Genomic DNA, 20,412 nt, shown 5'->3' with positions numbered 1-20,412 from the left:
TCCTGGATTGGTTATAAAGTGAGAAAAGTGGAACCCCCTAAAAATGGGTCAGGGGTTACCCAGTTTGGCTGGGGTTTACACAAGGGTTTTTTAGACTGGAATTCTCACAGTGCATTGCTGTTTGGCTAAAGTAAGAAGCTGAATTCCAAATCATTCTATTTTGTATCCTTCTCTGTGCTTGTTTTTATCCATCAGCCCAATTGTAAAACATTGCATCATGTTTTCTTATTTAGCCTGATCTGAAACCTGCCTGACGACTTGAAAAAGTCCATAACCAGCCTGTTGAAGCTCTGAGATGTGTTGCTATTTAAAGAGCTGCCAGATGGAATCTTTTAGGCTTAGTTTTTTAATAATTTATTTGTCTTCTCTCTCTCTCTCTCAATGTCATCACCCAGACATAAACTTTATAAACTTTTTGGAAGAGGTTTGATGAAGTAAGTCACAGGAATGAGAGTCACCCAAGCTTCAGATAAGGCAATGATATGTGCAGTTTCTATGGTGACCAGTCCAAATAATAGTTATGATGGAACTACACCAGTGTAATAGCAGGTTGTTCGATAAGTAACCAAGCGAACAACAGTTGGATTAGTGGTATTTAAAATGGCTGTAAAAGCTACCAGGATGATGGGCTGAGTCTGAGAGTGAAGAAAGGTCCTTGTGCAGAGAAAAAATACATGGATTTCATTGTTAATGCTTCATTTCACAGTATCCAAGAAATGTTTGAAAAAAAGTGCAAAAAGTGTCCAATTCAAATGCATTGATATGTACACGCCTGATGTACCATTAAATTGCTCTGTTTGAGGAAGTTCATACATGGTTTTTTTTGTATTTTACTTTTAATTTTTTTTAGTATGACTATATCTCATGAGTGAGTGTTTAAAGCTATAGGTAAACTCTCTTAAGCAAACTTTCTACCTTGAACCCTATGTGCACAACTTGCCATTCTGCTTATAATTCGTTTAGTTGCCGCCTTGTACAATTCAAACACGGGTCAAAATTAGATTGTGCCAGCTGTAATGTTTAAATTGGGATTATTAAACAATAACAGATGTTGGGCACAGGCTATGTGACTTGACAGAGTACGACATCTGATATGAAACAGTTCTAGCCACGCTTTTTCTAAGAATAGCCACTCTAGAAAACCTAAGACAAGTCATTGGTAAAAAAAAAAAAAAAAAAAAGAAGTAAAAACAAGATTATTTAGTCTGTTATCAAGTAACAGTATTTCAAACCTGCCTTGATGTTTTCTAGGAATCCTAACTATTATTAATGTCATTTTTATAAGTTATTTTGAACTTATTTACTATAAAATATATTACATTTAACTTGCTACATTTGGATATAGTAAAATAAACTAAATGCATTCAATGACAAACATTTGACTAGAAGTCTTTCTAGATGTCTTTTGAAATGTTCAGTATAAAAAAAAAAAACCACCAAGGGGGCTCCTGAGTGGCTCATCCAGTAAAGGCGCTCCTTGTAGAGTGCACAGGGTGTGCCCTATAGCCTGGAAGTTGCCGGTTTGAGTCCAGGTTATTCCTTTGCCGACTGAAGACAGGAGCTCAAAATTGACCGAGCGCTAGCCGAGGGGAGGGAGGGCTAGGTTGGCCAGAGTGGTCTGACCGGGCGCCTATGGGCTTGCCTGTAATCCTGTAAGCTGCCTAGGGCTGCGCTGTCCTCCAACGCTGTAGCTCTGGGTGGTTGAATGGTGAGTCTGCAGTGTGTAAAGAAGCGGGTGGCTAACGGCACACGCTTTGGAGGACAGCTTGTGTTCGTCTTTGCCCCTCCCGAGTCACCGCAGGGGTGGTAGCGGTGAGCTGAGCCTAAAAATAATGGACACTGCTAAATTAGGGAGAAGACAATAAAAATAATTGGCAACTACTAAATAAAAATAAATAAATAAATAGATAAAACACCATTTCAATTGTTCTGTATAATTTATATCCCCCTATTGCAGAATCCCTTTTTGGAAGTGGAAACTTCACCTGGGGGACATAAACAAACGGGACAGCCAAAAAGGTAGAGCCTGATAGCGCTGTAGCTAGCGAGCATCTCGGCAGTTGAAGGTGTTTTTTTGTGACAGATTAGGGTATTTGCTTCTATAGCTGTGGAAGCTGTATCAATCCTGTGATAGGTGTATTCAGGGAAAACAAAACTGAAATAATATGTTTGTGGACTGAAGGTGGATATTAACCTGAGTGAAAATGCTCTTGTCTGGAGAATTGCTTTAAATGACAGGGCTCACTTGGCGGAAGACGCATGAATGGGTGTTAGGAAGTTAAAATACATGTTATTAGTGTAAGACGTGTGTGGTGTTGCTTGTGCAGCCTGGTTCAAAGGTGTAATTGTGTCTTTTATTGACTCCTGCAGTAGTTGCTTATCTTCAAGTCCCCTAAGTTGTCAGCCCTAGCCAGGAATGAGTGTCACAAGTTTTCATTTATATTTAACGGTGTGAGGTCACCTGACAAATATTTTCTTGAAGGCATGCCAGCTGACAAATACAATGAGAGGCATATTAAGAATTAAAGCACTAGTAATTGAGCTTGTTTTAAAAAAAAATAAATTTACTTCAATGACATTGAAAACATTCTGCCAAGGAGCATTTAATAAATGTACATCCATAACTATAAAACTAAATTGTGGTATTGACTGTCACTTTTCAAATCGGGAACTGCATGTTTGAATTGATTCTTGTTTTTAGGTTCATAAAATCTGAGTACAAATAAAACCTTGTGGTCTAGCAGGCCAGTGTTTCAGCAGGAATAACACTTTTGTCAAATGGTTGTCTATTTGCTACTACATAATCCCTTTGAAGGTCAGGGTGAGATCTACATCTTAATTTTTAAACTGAAAGGGGCACTGTCCGTTTAGGCTTTGTGGTGCTGCACAGCCCTCATTTTACCATTGATTAGGCTGTGGGGCTGTACATTTTATTTACATTTCTCTATTTAGGTACCACAGAGTTTCTAAATTAGTATTCTCTCTCTCTCTCTCTCTCTCTCTCTCTCTCTCTCTCTCTCTCTCTCTCTCTCTCTCTCTCTCTCTCTCTCTCTTTCTCTCGTACAAATGGTGCCCCAATTGGCAGGTCAGAGAAGAATCTAGCTTAAGGCTGTAATGTGGCCTATGCAGGCTGAGATTGGTGTGGAGAGGTGCCAAAAAACAAATGAAGGGGATTTCTTGTCTTTTTCATTTCTTGTTTGATAGAGGTTAATGAGCTTGGTGTATAATTGTTTTCCTAAATCAGTGGAATTATTTTTAAGCTTTTCTGCCTAGCCGCAAGATTCTTGTTCCACAAACGAGCAGGGTGTTATTACCCTTTAGCTACCAATATGGGCAGTTATTAACAAAAACAAAACTAAGGGGTAGATGTACCAAGGTGTTGTGTTGCTACAGCAAATGTGGTTTGCTCAACAGAGCTAAAGGGAAAATGGGTTGATCTGGGAGAGTTGGTGACGCTGTGATGTAAAGCATACTGTGACAAAAATAAACTGGGATTACAAAAGCTGAGAGGATTACCTTGTTTGTTTGTGGTGAAGACAGAGTACTATTACAAGCTGGTGAAAAGCAGTGACAAACAAGGAGCTAGTAATTGAGGATACTGGGCCAGACCCGCCAAGCAGTTCAGTTTAAGAACTGCTTCTAGGGAGTTATTGTAGACATAGGGGATCAAAAATTCATTCCGAAGGTTCCACAGAGCCTGATTATAACTCATCTTGGACTACCCAATGCTACCACAGAGTCTATGAAACCACCGTGCTGGCATTTGTAAATGATATCAATTGGAATCCAAGTATTCGACTGTTATTGATGGGGGGAGGTTCTTCAAGGTATGTGCTGTATCTTTTTAATGCCATTAGCTAATGGTTATCTAAACACATATAACCAGTAAACAACCCAGATTTAGTCCAAATAACCCAAGTGTTGAGAGAGAGAAAAAAACTAAAAAGGGTGCTTTTGGCGACATTTTAGGGGGCAAGGAGCAGTATAGAGTAGGGTTACCAGACATCCTGGGAAAACTGTAGCATTGTGCTCATCAAGTTAAAAGCATTAAACAAGTGAGACCTTTTGACATTGCACAGGCACATTGAACCGCTGGCTTTTATTTTCACTGATGCAGTATCTAGACATTCTGTTCTGTATACACTGCCTTCACAAAGGTATTGGGGCACCCTGTTAAACTAGAAGATATGAGGCCCGTTCTTAAAGTATTTTAATCCAGTATCTCATTAATTACTATTTTTTGAAAGGTGAAACTCTGTGCTACACATTAATAATGGGTATTGGAGAGCGTGAGTACCCAACCTTTTTAAAATGTGTTTTTAGTTTCATTATCGCTAGTAATGTTATCATGTGTCTCCTGGCTTGTTTCAAATACAAATGCTTTAAAGTAAATCCCTCCTGTGGGGTACACTTAGACGTGGCTGGGGTTGCTGACTGGTTTTCAGCAGCGTGTAACTGGATAATGGGCGGCAGAGGCTTCTGTGGTTTCCACAGTATTTGTCACAAACAGTTACAGCTCACACAAGCCAGACCACTCTGCAGAATTACTTTACCAGATTGACCTTCCTCCTCTTCTAAGCACAGCTAACCCAAACTAAACAATTATGGCTATTTGATTACTTTAATGGAAGATTACTCAAACATTTGTGCCGGAGACTAAGAGATAGGAAAACCTACCACCCAGTGAGCGCTGCATCAGTTTTCTGGATACTGTCCAGAACAAGATTGTTTTTATAGTGTGGGCTTGGGGGTCCAAAGACCCTGCAGTAATAGAGATGACTCAACAAAAGTGTGTCTAAATCATTGGTCCATATTCACAGAGTTTTTGACAACTTTTAAGTTGACTTTTTCCACACATACCTATAGCTATATAACAAGGATAACTCCATTCAGAACAGAAGACCAGGAAAATAATTCAATGGACTAATATGTATAGCATGCTGTGACAGAGACGGAATGATTCGTGGTGGTTAAATCTCTCTCCCGAATTGTGAGGGCGCTTTGCAAAGGGAACAGAGTGCCTTGGACTGGATGGCCTGACGATTCATTCCCAGGGTTAGGTGGAAGTTTGCGGAGCTGTGGTACACCAAGTCATCGCCCCAGAAGGGAAGCGATGTGGGAACCTTGGATTGGAGGAGAAACGGTTGCACACGTTAACCAAGGGGGCGTGACTGATAGTATATAAGGGGATGGTGATCTGTTCCTTTGTTATGGCTGAGGTCAACAAGTGAAACATAACCGAGAGTGTTATTTGTTTATTTCAACTAACTGTTGTATTTGTTAGACGGCTAACACAATTCGGAGTTGTCGCTACAGGCCAGCACAAACCAGGATAACCAGCACTATTGTTCACGGATACATTGTATTTACACCACTAGCACTAATAGCACTCACCCTTGGTTTGGACTTGTGGTTCTGTATTGTGTGTTTAAATACCGTGATTATTATTTCAGCACTGAACCGCGTGTTTGTTTAACTGAGCAGTACACATCGTTGGGTACTGCCAGTCCTCGTTTATTATTTACTGTTGTCATCAGACTATTGGCTTACAAGTTAAAACCATTAGTTCACCAGTACTTTGTTGTCTGTTGTTATCTTGAACCCTGCTTCACCTCTTCACCTGCGCACTGCAACCCACATTGCCACACATTCCCTTTTTTTTATTTTTATAAATTTGGAATCGGCAATTATTTTTTTCTCATTTTCTCCCCAATGTGGAAAGCCCAGTTGTGTTATTATTTCAATCCTGCTCACAGCTGCCACCTCGGGAGAGACGAAGCCATCCCTACGCAGGCGGCACTTGGCCAATTGTGTGCCACCTCCTGGGAGCTCCCGTCTACGGTCAGTGACATGGGAGCTGGTCAGTGCATATTCAATGACATGGGAGCTGGTTTACGGTTTCCCATTTAAGATATTGTTTTCTAGGCACCATTGCCCTGTCTTCAATGATTGATCCTATTAACCTGGAGGAAGGGCTGCGAAGTTGTGTTTACTCACATACTAACTTGACGCATGTGAAAAGTTTGTCTCATGGCAGTTTGTATATACTAACACACAGGAATGTAAATGGTTATCCGTCAAAGTGAAATGTGCATAAACTGGGGAAATGTATCCAAAAAAACACCAGGTGTGACTCTCGAAAGGCCCCTCTACCGGCTGCACTAAAGTTTACATTAGCAATAATAATAATAATAATAATGTAGACTGTTGCAAGGTCGTATGAACACTTCCACATTCACTAAAACATCTGTGAGGTTTGAAGGACACTGCAGGGAGGGTAGGAACTTTGCTTATTGGAGTAGCTTTGGATTTTAAAATGAATTATTCAAGCGGGCTTGCGTTATCAACAACGCCTCCAAGCTGTGTGCTGGTTGGCTTTTTTCCAAATGGTTTTTCTGTTTCATTTGGCACTTCTAAGGAACGTTTTCCAGGACAGGTATTCGAGAAATGAGAACAGTGAACCCTCTCAAACAATTTAAAATCCTTTCTTTTTTTTTAAACTGCAAATGCTGGCAGCTTGACAGGTACTCTATTTTCCAAGTCCTAACATCCTGACCCATAGGAGGCATGCAATTATTTTTCTGTACCTCATCAATTTCCCTGCATGTATCTAATAAATTGAGATAATAAATTATTAGCAAAGATTTTCTCTAATGCATATTCTTTCACCAATTCAATCCCAGGGATTGTAATATCTCAGCTGCATCTATAAATGTTTTCAAGTAGTCTTTACTTTCTAAGTTCTCGTACAGTGTAAAGTTCACAAACTGTTTTTAAACTTTTCTAAAAAGTAATTTAAAAAATAGTGATGGGACTATTCATTAAAAAAAGAAATGGGAGTACCATACAAGTACAGTAGTTTGTGACCCGTAACCCGTTTGCTGAATAAACTTCTAAAGATGATTTGTAGGTAGAACTGACCCTGGTTCTTATTATTATATCATATTGCTCATCCTTTTATACATCAAATTGCTTGGAAATCATCTAAATCTCAAGCCTGTAGCCAAAAAACAATCACACATCCTCGGCAGAAAGCTGTACCTTCTGTACTCGCTGCTTCGACTTGTCATGTCATTTTATTAGCTGTCTCCCCTCCAGGTGTCGAGTCATGTTAGCTTCCCGAGACCAACTATGCTTTGGATTTATGACTTGAGGAAAAAATGAAAAAAATGTTTTTAAAGGGTTTTGGGTTCATGACCTGAGTATCCTTCCTCTCCCACTCATCTCCAACCAAGCTAATACATTAATTTAGTAAATCTTACCTGAAGTGCACTTCATAAGTGATGGGGAAAATCTTAACAAGCAACAGCTGCTTAAGAGGAACTGTTTTTGTATGTCCTATTGGTCTGTAGAACCTATAGGACATTTTTGGTCTGACTTCATCAATTTTACTTCATGACTGAGTGTGTTAAATGTTCACAGCTGTTTCTAGGAAGAAAGGGTTAAGATGATATCAATCTTATTCAAACTAATTGTGAAACTACTTAAACTTACAGTAGAATGGACAAGTGAATCACAGCTTAAATATCACACAAATATAACAATTCAAGGCATTGGTGTTGAATGTTTGCCACAGTCATGACGCGCTTATCTCCCCAACATCTACCCAGCCCCTAGCTTTACCACATGCATTTCACAAACACCTCCCAATCTGATTGAATGAGATGTTTATTTCAGTGGAGCTATCACATAAATATTCACCCCTGCTGCCTGCAGGGTGTTCTGCCTTATGTATTCACAGATCTGACTTTATTGCTGGAAAGCTATAAACAAATGCTGATAGGGACCAACCACTTTCCCTTAACCTTTTTACCTCAATAGTCTTTGTGACAGCCCCAGTGCCAGCACTTCTATACAGTAACGAATGAATGTCCTGATAATCTGTACCTTGTGCTCGAGGTAGTTCTGTGTCGAACAGTGGTGCTGAGCCATTCTCAAAATGGTTGGATGTTAGGAGTTTAAAGCTTTTGAACAGCTGAAGGATTAATAGTTCTGGTCACAAACTTTTAACTCATTTGAACTTTTTTTTTGATGAATTAAATAGCTGTTAAATCAGTTGCAAAAGAAGAGCGAAAGAATGCGTGCGAAAGAAAGAACAATTGTTATAACACTGTTAAATATGAGATTGAACATCAAGTTGCATTGTCGTCCTCTAGAATGTTACACGAGGACCGAATAATCGAAAATATGACATGAAGTGTTTCATGAATACCAAATAAGCTAAACTTTCATTAAAAAACTAAATAGCATCAGGTAACTCATGTGTTTGGATATGCAACATCATATTGATCTTCCATGGGTTTCACATGAGCTTGATTCGGGGTGTGCATTGCACTAATGGCCACTGGTCACAGCTCTGCTTACTATGTTGTGAACTTTATCAGTGTTTAGCACACCCACCTAGATCTTGTCGCTATATAATGCTCCTAGGTGTTTATTTCACCTCACAAAAACCTTCCGTTAACAATAATAAATTAATCAGCTAGAGGAGCGTGCCTTTAATTTATTATTTTATGGCTCTGACATATTGTAATTGATTATCTCTTTAAACAAGCTGTTAAGAATCCCTCTCTCTAACTCAGCCCTCCTCCCTCCCCTATCTGACACTCCCAAACAGGACAGCTCTCTCCTGCCTTTGAAGTAACTTCTCATTTTCCAAAGTGTCATGACCCTTGACCTGTGGGGCACGGTGCCTTTTTCACAGCTGGTAGTAAGAGAGTTGCTTGGGGCTGTGTCGTTTGATTCTTTACCCAAATGCACAAAGTAGGTCATTGACAAAAAGTTGTAATAATGTTTAAGGGGAGGAGTGAGGCTGCATTTTAAGTCTGTTTGTTGCCTTTGGGCTCAGCTGGTGAAGAAATAATTACATTTAAGTGACCCCCAAGCAGATTTAATAAAGCTTTCCGATTCTCTCCACTAACTTTAATTATAGTTTTGTGTCTTACAATTAAAACATGTTTATGAATATATCTTTTTTTTTTTAAACAGATAAAGGAAAGACAGAAAACACATAAATTCATCATGTTTTCAAAAAATTGTTACAGCCACGATGATATTTTAAACAAATACATTCTAAAACATGTACAGTTGGGATATCCGAATGTACAGATACACATACAGTAAAAAGGTGGTAAGAAAGAAGATAATGTAAGTGATAAGATAATGTAAGTGGAGAAACAAAAAGAGGTTTTCAAGAGGAAGAAACAAAGAACTCCAAATATTTGTGACCTGTTTTAGCACTTGGTAAGCCCCAAGAATCGCAATGCAATATACTCTGAGGATAACTTATCCGTGGGTGTTACCTTATTATATAGAAGATGCCATCATGTGCATTTTGGGAGAGAGGAGTCAAAACTGCAAAATAACGTCTCTTTTAATAGACACTACAGAGAAAATATTATAAACACAAATACAACACTTTTACTTGGGGGGGGGGGGGGGGGGGGGGGGGGGGAGTACTATTAAATAGATATAAAGGCTTGTTGTTTTCTTTTTACTTTAGAAGTGTGCAGTATGTGAGGGGCGACTGGAATTGTCCTTAACAATGATGGTTGATTTCTGGTTCATAATGTATAAAGGTAGTACAGTATGGTTTACTGTATATCATGTATTATGCATTTCTCTGTATTTAAAGTATTATGGATTTTCTTCTTGTTACTGCATCTTGTAAAGTGCTTGGTGATGGTGATGCAATATGAAAGGCACCATTTAAAAAATTAATTGATTGAGTGATTGGTTGCACAGGTGTATTCTGGGTTAAAGAGGCTTGGGTACAGTGGCATGATAGAAATCCTGTTGGCAGCCGGCAGTATCCTGGCAGTGGTTTCCTACCCTTCATGCCTGCAGGACGGGTACAGGCTGGAACCTTCAGTGTCAGTCTAACAAACATGTCAGAACTCAGCTGTCGTTTGGAGAGCCAAATAAACTTGGTAACAGCTCCTCTGTACCCAAGGAGAGCGAAGCGTGTTCTGCAGGTGTGATTGAGAAGGAGGAAAAAAGACTTTGTAGTGTAACTGCTGATTTTTTTTGCTATTTTATCCTTTTTCATGGAATTGGGTTACTGATATAGGGTCCCCAGAAAATAAAGACTAACCCTAGAGAAAAGAAAATCAGCCACAACACCTCACCAACATTGGCAAGAACAGTTTTCATGTTTCTTCATGCAGTAAACACGTGAGATATTGCTTTGCAACTGCCTGTACTCACAAGCCTCCCCAGCACCTTGCTGTCTGTGTGGTGGGAGAATGTATCAAGATTTGGGGATATAAGGAGGTGCCTCTTCATCTGTCTGTACTTGTGTATGTACATTCATCTAGAGAACTGCTTTTCAGGGTTGTATGTACAATAATGTGGATGTACTTGTTACATAAGTCATGGCTTGAACTGTCTTTTTAAAACAAGGTTCACTACACTAACTGGAAATTAAACATCTGGTGCTGATTTTGTTTGCTTTACAAATGCAAATTAAAAGGCCTTTCTACTGCTGCTTTTTATCAGTTGAAACGCACACAAATCTGTTAGCTGCACGCTTGAAGAGCACACAGTAAACTGCCACATTACATGACTTCCCTTTCTGCTGATCAAAGCCGATTTGCTCATTTCACTGTAATCTGATTAAACTTTTATTCAACCCCCTTTACATCTTTTATCTGACTTAAAAAAAAAAAATCAGAACATCAATTTTTAACACAAATGTTTTTAAAAGCAAATCTATTTTCTTTTTAGTTTTGATTCCACACTACTTATCTGAGAATTCTGTTGGTTGACTGGACAGTAATCTCCACATGATTTTTATGTCCCACATCTCAAAAGGGTCAACTTTTGTTACCCCTTCATAACTGCTTCAAACAGATCCCTGCTGGGTTCTCAGATATATTTAGGAATCTCACACATGCATGTATACAGAAATAGGGACAGGCATCTCTTTATATGCCCAGGTTTTGAAGACAACGTTTGGCATTGAATTTATTACGTGCCCTTTAATACTTCTGATTATGTTAAACTGCGGGACGATCTTTAGCATGTTTGTGAATTGGAGTACATTGATTGGCTAAGAGGGACTTGAGGGATTCTAATTCATAATATAATTAAACAAACCAGATGAAAATCGTTTCAAGACAAAAGGAAATCTAGCTCACTTGTATTAGGTAATGTTAAACCGGCAGCCTTTGTCGCTGAAACATACAATGAGGCATTGGAATTCAGATTGTCCTGTCTACCTCTGATATGAAATCTTTCAATTACAAGTCAGTCATTTGACAAAACAAGGTCCATCTTTGACTTATAAAAAAATACCATAGTAAAAGCACAGCAAATGATAATCTAAGCATATATAAGCATTGTAATGATCAGTGATGCATGGCAAAGCATATCAGTAAACATGGTACATGCATAGTATAACCATGGGATAAGCATGGTAAAGCTGCAGACATACTGTGTGAAACTTTTGTAGGGGCACTGTCTTTGAAGCACCTGAAACACTGCTAATGTTTGGCTGACTAATCTCTGAACTCCTCGTCCTCCTGAATAAAGCAGCTCTTTTAAGAGCAGCCCTGCCAGCGCTGAAGAAAGAAGAGCCCCGTGTTCACTTTGCTTTGAAGTCAAGGCAACACCAATCCAGAACGTTGTTATATAACAAAACCCAGTAATAATTGTGAAGCATTTTGCACTTGAGGTGGGTGATAAATCTATTTGTCTTGTTTACAAAAAGGACTTTGTGTCCTTTTTTAATGTAATATTATGTATTAGAGGTCTGGTGTATGTAAGTTCCCTGCCTTATTTGGAAACAAGTCTGTTTAGTGCACATCGATGATGCACTTCATTTGAAGTGTCGGCCAAGATTCCTGTATTAAAGTGCTTTCTACATGAATAGCCGCCAGCCACCTTTTATTCCTCCTATCTAGTGTCTGTACACTGCGTGCCAGATATCCAAGTCTGTTACGTCCCTTTCGTTTCTGTTTGTCTTTCCCAGAAAATGTCATATTTTGAATCTAGTTATTGTGCAAATAACTCATTTTATAATTGCATACTAAAGCATGGCCATTTCTGGTCATAAAGACCTGCAGGGCCTGCTGTTAAACATGGTGTCAGAGACACCAGCAGAGACACTGAGTTATTCAGGGTTTTGGTACATTGTACTACCGGGGCTGCTGTTAAACATGGTGTCAGAGACACAGAGTTATTCAGGGATTTGATACACTATACTAAAGTTTCAGTTCAGACAATTTAAGAGAACTGGTACCGTATGAGCCCATGTTGAAAATATCAACTGAATTGTCGGTAAAATGACTGACAATATTTTGCTGTTTTGCCTGTTTTGCTAGAACTGGTGTATCCCCTTTGGTCACAGTTTTATTTAGTTTATAAAATCTGTTTATTATGTGAAGTCTGTGATGCACGAGAAGTTGCCCTCCCAACACTGAAAAAACATACATGCATTGATCAGGAACCTAACATGGTTCAAATGTATAACTTTCAACTGCTGTTAGTAGCAGCAGCAAGAGCATTCACATTTGTCAAATAGTGGTGAGTAGGAGCTTGGATTCCTAGAAGAAAAAAACCTGGGGAGTATACATAAACAAACTGTACTGTCAACAAGGTCCGCAAAACTAGAAGAATGCAGTAAATAAATAAAGTGTTTTTTCCAGATTATGGGACAGGACTGCTGTGAGAGAAGCCAGACTGAGATCCCAGAGCAGATCAACAGCCTCTTATCTCCCTCTCCTCACCTTATCCCTTAGTCCTTGATCACAGCTTTGATAATTTGTTTAACTTAAACTCCATTATTTTAGCATCTCTATCAGGGTTTCACACTCAGTTAGCCCTTTTACACAAAAAGCTGAGGCAGCCCAGTTTTGTAGCTGTTTGGCTTGCTGACTGAAGTCTGTCTTGCTTGCTGGGACAAAGGGAATTAGGTTGTCAAATCCGGATCAGTGATCATCACAGCCCCTATGTGTCTGATCTTGAGCAGATGTGTTTCCTTGTGCCTCTCGTCAATGTCCAGTGGGCACCAGTGTGACATGCAAAACCCTCCCCAGACCCTCAATGCCCACGAACAATAGGTCCTACTGAATCCCCCGGCCTAATGCGCTATGTTGGGAATCTGTTTGGTCATGAATTCTTGGAGTATTTTAGCAGGAAATGGAGTGCATGTTGGGTAATTGTGAGAGGCCTCCAAAGCCTGGGGTCTTTTGTTTCATTGTATGGCAGGGGATTTGGGACACAAAGCAAGTCAGTCTAGTGCGGATTAATCCGAGTGGAAGTTGAGTTTATACAAACAAAACAGCCTGGCGACAGGGGTTGTTAAACATTAGAGACTTAATCAAACAATTTAAATGATGACAAGCCACATTGGAGGCAATTATTTGTTCAACATAGATGAGCAGCAATGGGAATAGCTCCAGTTGAAGAGTTCAGGGCAGCTCAGACTTGAAGCCTGGGGTCTGTCGAGTGAGGTGTTGAAGTTACTCTTGAATCAAGTGGCCAAGCAGTGCTTGTAATGTGTTTCTATAGAGTACAGCACCTAGTGGTTCATCATGCAGTTCTAAAACATACAGTACACTAAATTAAGTAGATTTAACATGTCATAATCTATATTGTAGATTCCAAATTGAATCAGTCACTGTGAAGGATTTCTCGACAGTCCAGTACATCTTCTGTATAGTTGTCATCCCGTGCTTAAAATATACGGTATAGTCCTAATAAATATAATAAATAACACTTGTTCATACTTAATAGTAGTTCATGAGTCTAATCTTGTTTTTTGCGATTGACTTGTTGTGTGTAGACTGTTTCTTATTATTATCTACTCTGCATCATGGTCCCCTTACCCAAACTGCACAAGATGACATCTCTTGCAATAAGAAGAGATGCCTTTCATACATGCGCATTGCTTTAGAACGGAGTGTTTTGAAGTTCTGGATAATGCAATTTGCAAATAGAGATATCCCCTCCAACCACTTGAAATGCTAAAAACAATAAATGGGGCTTGCTTGCTAATTCCACAGTAATGGAGATGTGAAGTGTTTGGAAGAAATTAATTCAGTTTTAATACGTAATGACATTGAATTGTACATTATTTTATTGTATTCCTTAAATATTTCAAACCTTTGTCCCAGTGCAAGATTTTCTACAGATAAAATCCAGCCAGTCTTTAACTACTGAGATATGAAAAAACAATGCCCAAACAATCCTAACCACAAACTGTGAAGCAGTTTGCCTTCAGAGGCTGGATAATGTGTTTCCTTTGCTGTGTAGATGTGAAATGATGTTTAAAAAGATGTTTAAAAAAACTCAATAGAACTTAAATAGATTCTTGAAATGCAGCCCAATTCACCACTGTCTAAACTGGGGTCCAGGGAGACGCTGCTGTTTTTCGTATTTTGAACACATTCGTAAATGTGGTGCCTATCATTACCACAGCAACTTTGTGAGTGTAAGGCTTAGGAAGTGAATTTGTGGGGTGGTGATAAATGGGCTTTAACAAAGTCGGGAAATCTTCAACAGATTCACAAGTGACTTGTGTTGGAATGCTAGGGAAAGATAAGACAGATCCAGCTGGACAGCTGAGCCAGTATTGGGCAGTAATTGCAGCCCAGTGTTTTCTGTGCCTTTCAAATCTGCTTGACGCATTTAATAAAGGGCTTATTTGAAGGCTTGAAAGCAGCATTGGTCCTAGCACCAGGATACAGCTGGACGATATGATGAATCAAAATGTTTGGAATTCAGATAGAGCCCCAAATCTATGTGACCCTTTTACCACACGTGCAGGGAAGAGCAGAAGATCATCTACCTGGGGCTCTGCACTGTTTCAAACCCAGAATGATGAGCGTGGGAAGACGTGTTTGTGAGCTGACGAGTGATATATTGTGTGCTAGGACTGTATGAGCACAGTATCTCTTCCTAGCAGGAGGGTGATTAGAAACATTGTAGAGAGCTTCACACAGGTACAGCAGGAGTTGGGAGATTTCTTTGGCATGTCTTACTGTTATAGTGACCTGGCTGTTTTCAGTCTACTGACTTTTCATTAGTTTGAAAAAAGGGTCTGTTGCATTTTCTAATACTATGAAAAGTGCTGCATATGAATTCAGCTAATATTTTGTTGATTTTGGTGCTCATTTACAATGAAGGGACAGTGACCCTGTCTGCAGTCACAGCTCTGCTGTAAGTCTTTCCAGGCATTAGTCTATAGGACATTAATCTAGATCACAACACCAGAACACAATTCGTCAAAGATACCAAACTCGTTTGACCTGTGACCTGAGCAGATACAAACTCAGACCTCCAGAGCTGAACGGCATGAGAATCTTGTAAAGCAAACAGGTTAGAATACATGTTATAGTAGATAGGCTTTGGTTATGTGGCAAAGACACAAGTGGATTATCAAGCTCCAGTCTCTTCACAATCTCAATCGTTCCCATTGCTCTCTATGCAGAGGGCATTGATTCTTGTACTAGCACTCAATGGATACTGTTTTCAGTGCAAACACGACTGATTAATTTCATGAAAATCTGTTCCGCTACCCTATTGTTGATGAGAAATACCATTGCATATAAAGACGCACACAGTGGTGGGTCTAAGTGATTTAATTGAACCCTTTTAAGGACTAAATGTGTTAGGGCAGAGCTGCATTTCTGTTCCGAGCTTTGACCTGCGCTGAAATATATAGAACATTCTGAACCTAAAGCCTTTGAAATGCAAATTGCTTCCTCTCTATCTGGGCCGTCTCATTTATCTGCAGCCTATTCTCTTAGATAACTGCTGTTCCCTGAAAATAAACCACCTGTTGCCCAATTGTGCTCCCAAAAGCCGCTGTGATGGAGGAAAGTGATGGGTCACTAAAGAATGAACTCCCGGGCAGAAGAAAGAGTGAGGAGACTCAATGTGTCATAGCCCCCACCCCAACTTCTTTCCCACTGAGGGAGACTGCTCCCTGTAGTGTGGTATCCCCATAGCGAAGCTATCCTGGAGTAATCATTGAAATAAAAAATGGAAAGGTACTTTCAGTTGAGCTGATTCCCGACACTAAGTGGATGGAAGTTGGTGCAGGGGGTGAACCCCAGTGTGGTGTTTAATGGTTCTGGATGACCTAACAAAAGACACAGAACTGTGTTTAATTGAAATTGCCTCCATTCAATCTTGGGGGAAAGACCTGGGGGGAATCTGCCTGTAAATCTGCCTTTCAAATGCATATCAAGCCATTTGAAATAAATGGATTTAAAAGGGGGATAATGAGATTTTGATGGAACTGCGGCAGTTTTATTACCCCTTATCTGTCTTTTTTTCAGCTGTTCTTTGGAGTTCAGACAGAGGGTCAGGGCAGTAAAAGTCCCTCTCTTGTCTGTTGTGACCCTCCTGATTTCAGCCAGCCTTGCAGTGTGTCTTTTTGAGCCCCTGCAGCAGTCACAGAGAAAGGAGGCTGGGTGGGGGCTTTGTCTGAAGTGCGGTTTTAAATACAGCAGAAGAGGCTCTACCAACGATTGGTGTTTTTAGGGGGGTGTAATGTTCCCAGGTTGCCCTTTTCTGAGGAATGCATGCCTTAAAGCAATGAGAGAATGTGCCTTTGTTATTAAAGGGCTTTATTCAAAGTCTAAAAGGATCTTCTGTTTAGTGGTTAATCCACCTCCAATCTCCACGGGGTTGGGTTCAGATCTTTTAGGGGGGGGACACAGATTCTCCATCCTCACCCCCCTTGGACCAGGTTTCTGTTTTATCTGTTTGTGTTCTAGAGTAACTTTATATATGGGAGCAATAACAAATTAAATGTAGGTCTTCGCCTCTCACAGTACTAGCAGTGGGGACTCAAATGGTAGCATTCCCCTAGCTGCTTTAGTAACCCTGGACATATGTATAAAATAACAGAATAGTCCATTTTAAAAGACTTTTTATGAGAATGTGTAAAATGCCGGCCAGATTAAGTCATGTGACTGTAATGTTTTGTATGCCTCCTGTCTTTCAAAACCCATTTCCTCTGTGTTTTCACTGTTTTCATAAAAAAAGAAAAGAAAAAGTGGATTTACAGTTTAGCACACCACGGAGTGTTTAGTCCTGTTTGTTTTGCCGTCAATGATAATTTCACACATTTTCCTACGAGTAAGAGCTGAATTCATTTACACAGTAATGGTGTGAAATTCATTTCTACAGCTTGCTGTGTTTCTGAAAGTAGTGACAGGTATCCCCTGCAGCAAATCTCTCACAACAACTTCAATGAAACACCGTGTGCACATACATGGCCAACAGTGTTGCATTGCCCTATAGAATTAACTTATTGTGCTTCATAAAGTCAATTGAAACCTGCTGAATAGTGTTAAGTTAACTGTGGAAGGGGTGTGGGTAATTCACTGACTAGGAGACAGACAGGTGTAATTGAAAACACCACCCAGGTGCCCAGTTTTATTTGAGAACAGTTCTTGCTTTTTCCGGCAGAGGGCACTGTTGACCGTGGGCTGCCTATCAACGATAATAGACAGCACCACGGAAATACCACAACTGGTACGCGAACAGCAAGTGCGCTCGCAGGTGCTCAAAGAAATAATAATGAAAACAGAAGGCGAAAAGAACAATGGAAAATAAAACAGTAATAAAACTACAAATAAAAGGTGCTGCACTCGGCAGCGTTATCCCGGTCGCCGCTACCCGCACGACCCGGATCACCGTCCTACTCTGTAGGCTAACTAGCCTGCTCTTACAATACGCCGGGGTCTGCCCAAGGGTTCCCCGCTCTCTCTGTCTCGCTGTGAAACTCTCTTTGTTTCGCCTGATTCCCGGTCCTGGATCGGAGCTTCCACACTCTCGGCGTGTCTAAGTGGGCAGACCTGAGGAAACAGCAGAGCATTTTTTTATAGGGCTAGCAATCTGCCAAGACTCGCCTCTCAGCCATTCAGAGAGGGGGAAAGTCCTCACACCTACCTTCCCACCTCCCCGTGTCACTGCCATGACTCACAGGTGGTTGTTGGAAGACTGCCGCCCTCTTCCTGCAGTACTGTGAACACGCCAGCTCAGCACAGATTTCTCCCTGCTACATTAACATATTGAATTATATGCCGCTTTGTAATTTTCCATATACTTAATGAAAAAATGACAAAAATTGAATAATGTGACATTTCGAAATTTAACCTGAAATACTGTACTATATTCTTTCTTCCAGTAGACTTTTGCGATGTCATTTTGATTTAATGATGTTAAAGGAAATATTTAAATTATCTTCATATAGTTTAAATTTTTTATTATGTCTCAAGCCTAAAATTCTAGGTGATGCAAAACGTTCGGCCATAGGTAATTTGAAAGAATGATTTTTTATTTCAAAATAGATTAATTAGTTACATGTATGAATGTGAAAGTTGTGCTTATAAAGGCGTGATTACCATACCTTCCATTATAAAAGTTTACTGTAGTGAAAGCATGGTAAAGCATAGGTTTGTTGTCATGGATAATTTCACAAGCTTACATGTTCTTGGAAGTAAAGCCTGATTTTAAGTTACACGTATACCAGACGTGACTTGAAAATACTTTCTATCGCCGGCTTTGATTCTCAGAGGAGCGATGGTCTCCTATAGCAAACAAAAAACAAGTAATACCTGCATATTATTGAGAAAAAGTGAACTCAAAATAGCTTCAAAGGTTCAATATATACAAAAAAGTTTTGAAAGGATTGATTACCAAAGCAAAATATTTTCTTTTCTCTTATACCTCTTATAGCTTCACTAGTTTCCCTGATGCTGTCTATTTGCCTTTTTGGTTCTTGGTGTATTTTGCTGCTGGTCAATCTCGCTCTCGTGGTCTGGACTTGCTCCTATGTAGTAATCCGTTTTCTACATGGGTGTGCAATCTGTAGGGTAGTCTAGAACTTGAATAATTTGCATATCACAACCATCAAAACGTTACCAAAAGATCGTCACCACTGCAGAAGGGAGCCCAGTCAAAAAGGTTATCCTTCAATATTTTATAATACAAGAAAAGCTTTAGGGTGGGGTGGAGAAAGTGAGAGCGGTTTCTGAAAATGCATGATCTAATGTTTGTATGCAAGTCTAGAGACAGGAAACAAGGTGTGACTCTGACATCAATGTGGTTTAACATCTCTGACCAACACTGATTCAAGCTCTTCTTACATCCATTGTGGTTTTTCATAAGCTTCACACTTCTAACACAAACCTGTAGCATGTTGAGTGTGTGGTGGGTGAGGTTAAGATTCTAACTTACAATTCAGTCTTAAACTTGAACTCCTTTATGAATTATCATGTGTTTAACAAAATAATCCACAATGTAGACCTCAAGAAAGACTCATGGCTGGTTTCACAATCCCAATTAATACTAATACTGGACTACTCAGTGAAACCTTAGGTAAGGTAGTCCCAGATTAGTGCCAACTAGCGCTTGTGAAACCAGCCTGTATATACCACTACTGATTGCCCTACAGTTGTGGATGAAACATTTTGGGAATGGAGAACTGCTTAGAAGACACAGCAATTGAAAGGGCTCAGAAAGTACATCGCTCCAATAATAGCTTCACCTCCAGCTTCTCGCTTCACTCTGCACCTGTTTACAGTAAACTAACTCAATACCCACTAACCCTCCTGAGCTTTTGTGTTATTATTCATCTACACAGAGCACAGGTCCACGTCTCTCCCCTGTGAATGTACCCTTTCAGGAAGTGTGTTGCTAAGCCACCCAAGCTGACCAGTGTTCTTGGCTGTCACTCCTTTTGGTTTGTGAATTTAAGTGGCTGTTTCAAATTCTGTCAGGCAGATCAAGAGAAATGTCTGTACTGCCACCCAGTAGCTAGATTTAGAACAACAAATGGATACTCTGTCTCCCTCTCTTCGTAAAGGATTGATATTGCAGTGTCAAAAGATAAGACAACAGCCTCGCGCATCACCTGTGGTGAAGTGGCTACAAAGCTTGATAATGTTTCCCACACATTTCACGTTGCAGAACATGTAAGGTCATGTTACTTTGTGTTCCTTAAAGATCAGAACAATAGTAAAAAAAAGAATAATAAATCACAAGGCCTGTACATTTGAGAGACTATTTTACAATGCCTCAGTCTCATCGCATTGCTTTGTTTGTTGTTCCTGGGCTTAGTTAAAGCCATGAAGACACAGATGGGACATATTATTGCAGTTTATGAAGTCTAAGGGGCAGTGTTGTATAATGCACTGCCATTCCAGATTCTGACTCCTATTGTTGAGAAAAGATTGAAAACTCTAGATCCACACAAATAAAGAAGGACCTGGCTCTTTCACATAGTGGTTAAGCGCCTCTCTTACGGAGTGGATGGGTGCCCAGCGTCGGTCCTGTTACACCTGTTGCACCACATAGCTGTGTCCTGTATCCCACGCGTGGTCTTCAATAATTACTGTTTTGTTTGTGCGTTGTTCCCTCTATTTGGTCACTCTCTCTCTCTCTCTCTCTCTC

The 20,412-nt window shown here is 39.9% G+C and overlaps 1 protein-coding gene across 3 annotated transcripts in view; it reads left to right on the top strand.

The window, feature by feature from the left end:
• Positions 1–20,412, top strand: part of LOC121318666 (collagen alpha-6(IV) chain-like) — a 125,214-nt gene that overhangs the window by 58,073 nt on the left and 46,729 nt on the right. The window lies entirely within an intron of this gene.

Source organism: Polyodon spathula, chromosome 7 (genome assembly GCF_017654505.1).
Source record: "Polyodon spathula isolate WHYD16114869_AA chromosome 7, ASM1765450v1, whole genome shotgun sequence".
NCBI lineage: Eukaryota > Metazoa > Chordata > Actinopteri > Acipenseriformes > Polyodontidae > Polyodon > Polyodon spathula.
Note: the sequence above shows the minus strand (reverse complement) of the source record. Positions and strands in the feature narration are given on the sequence as shown.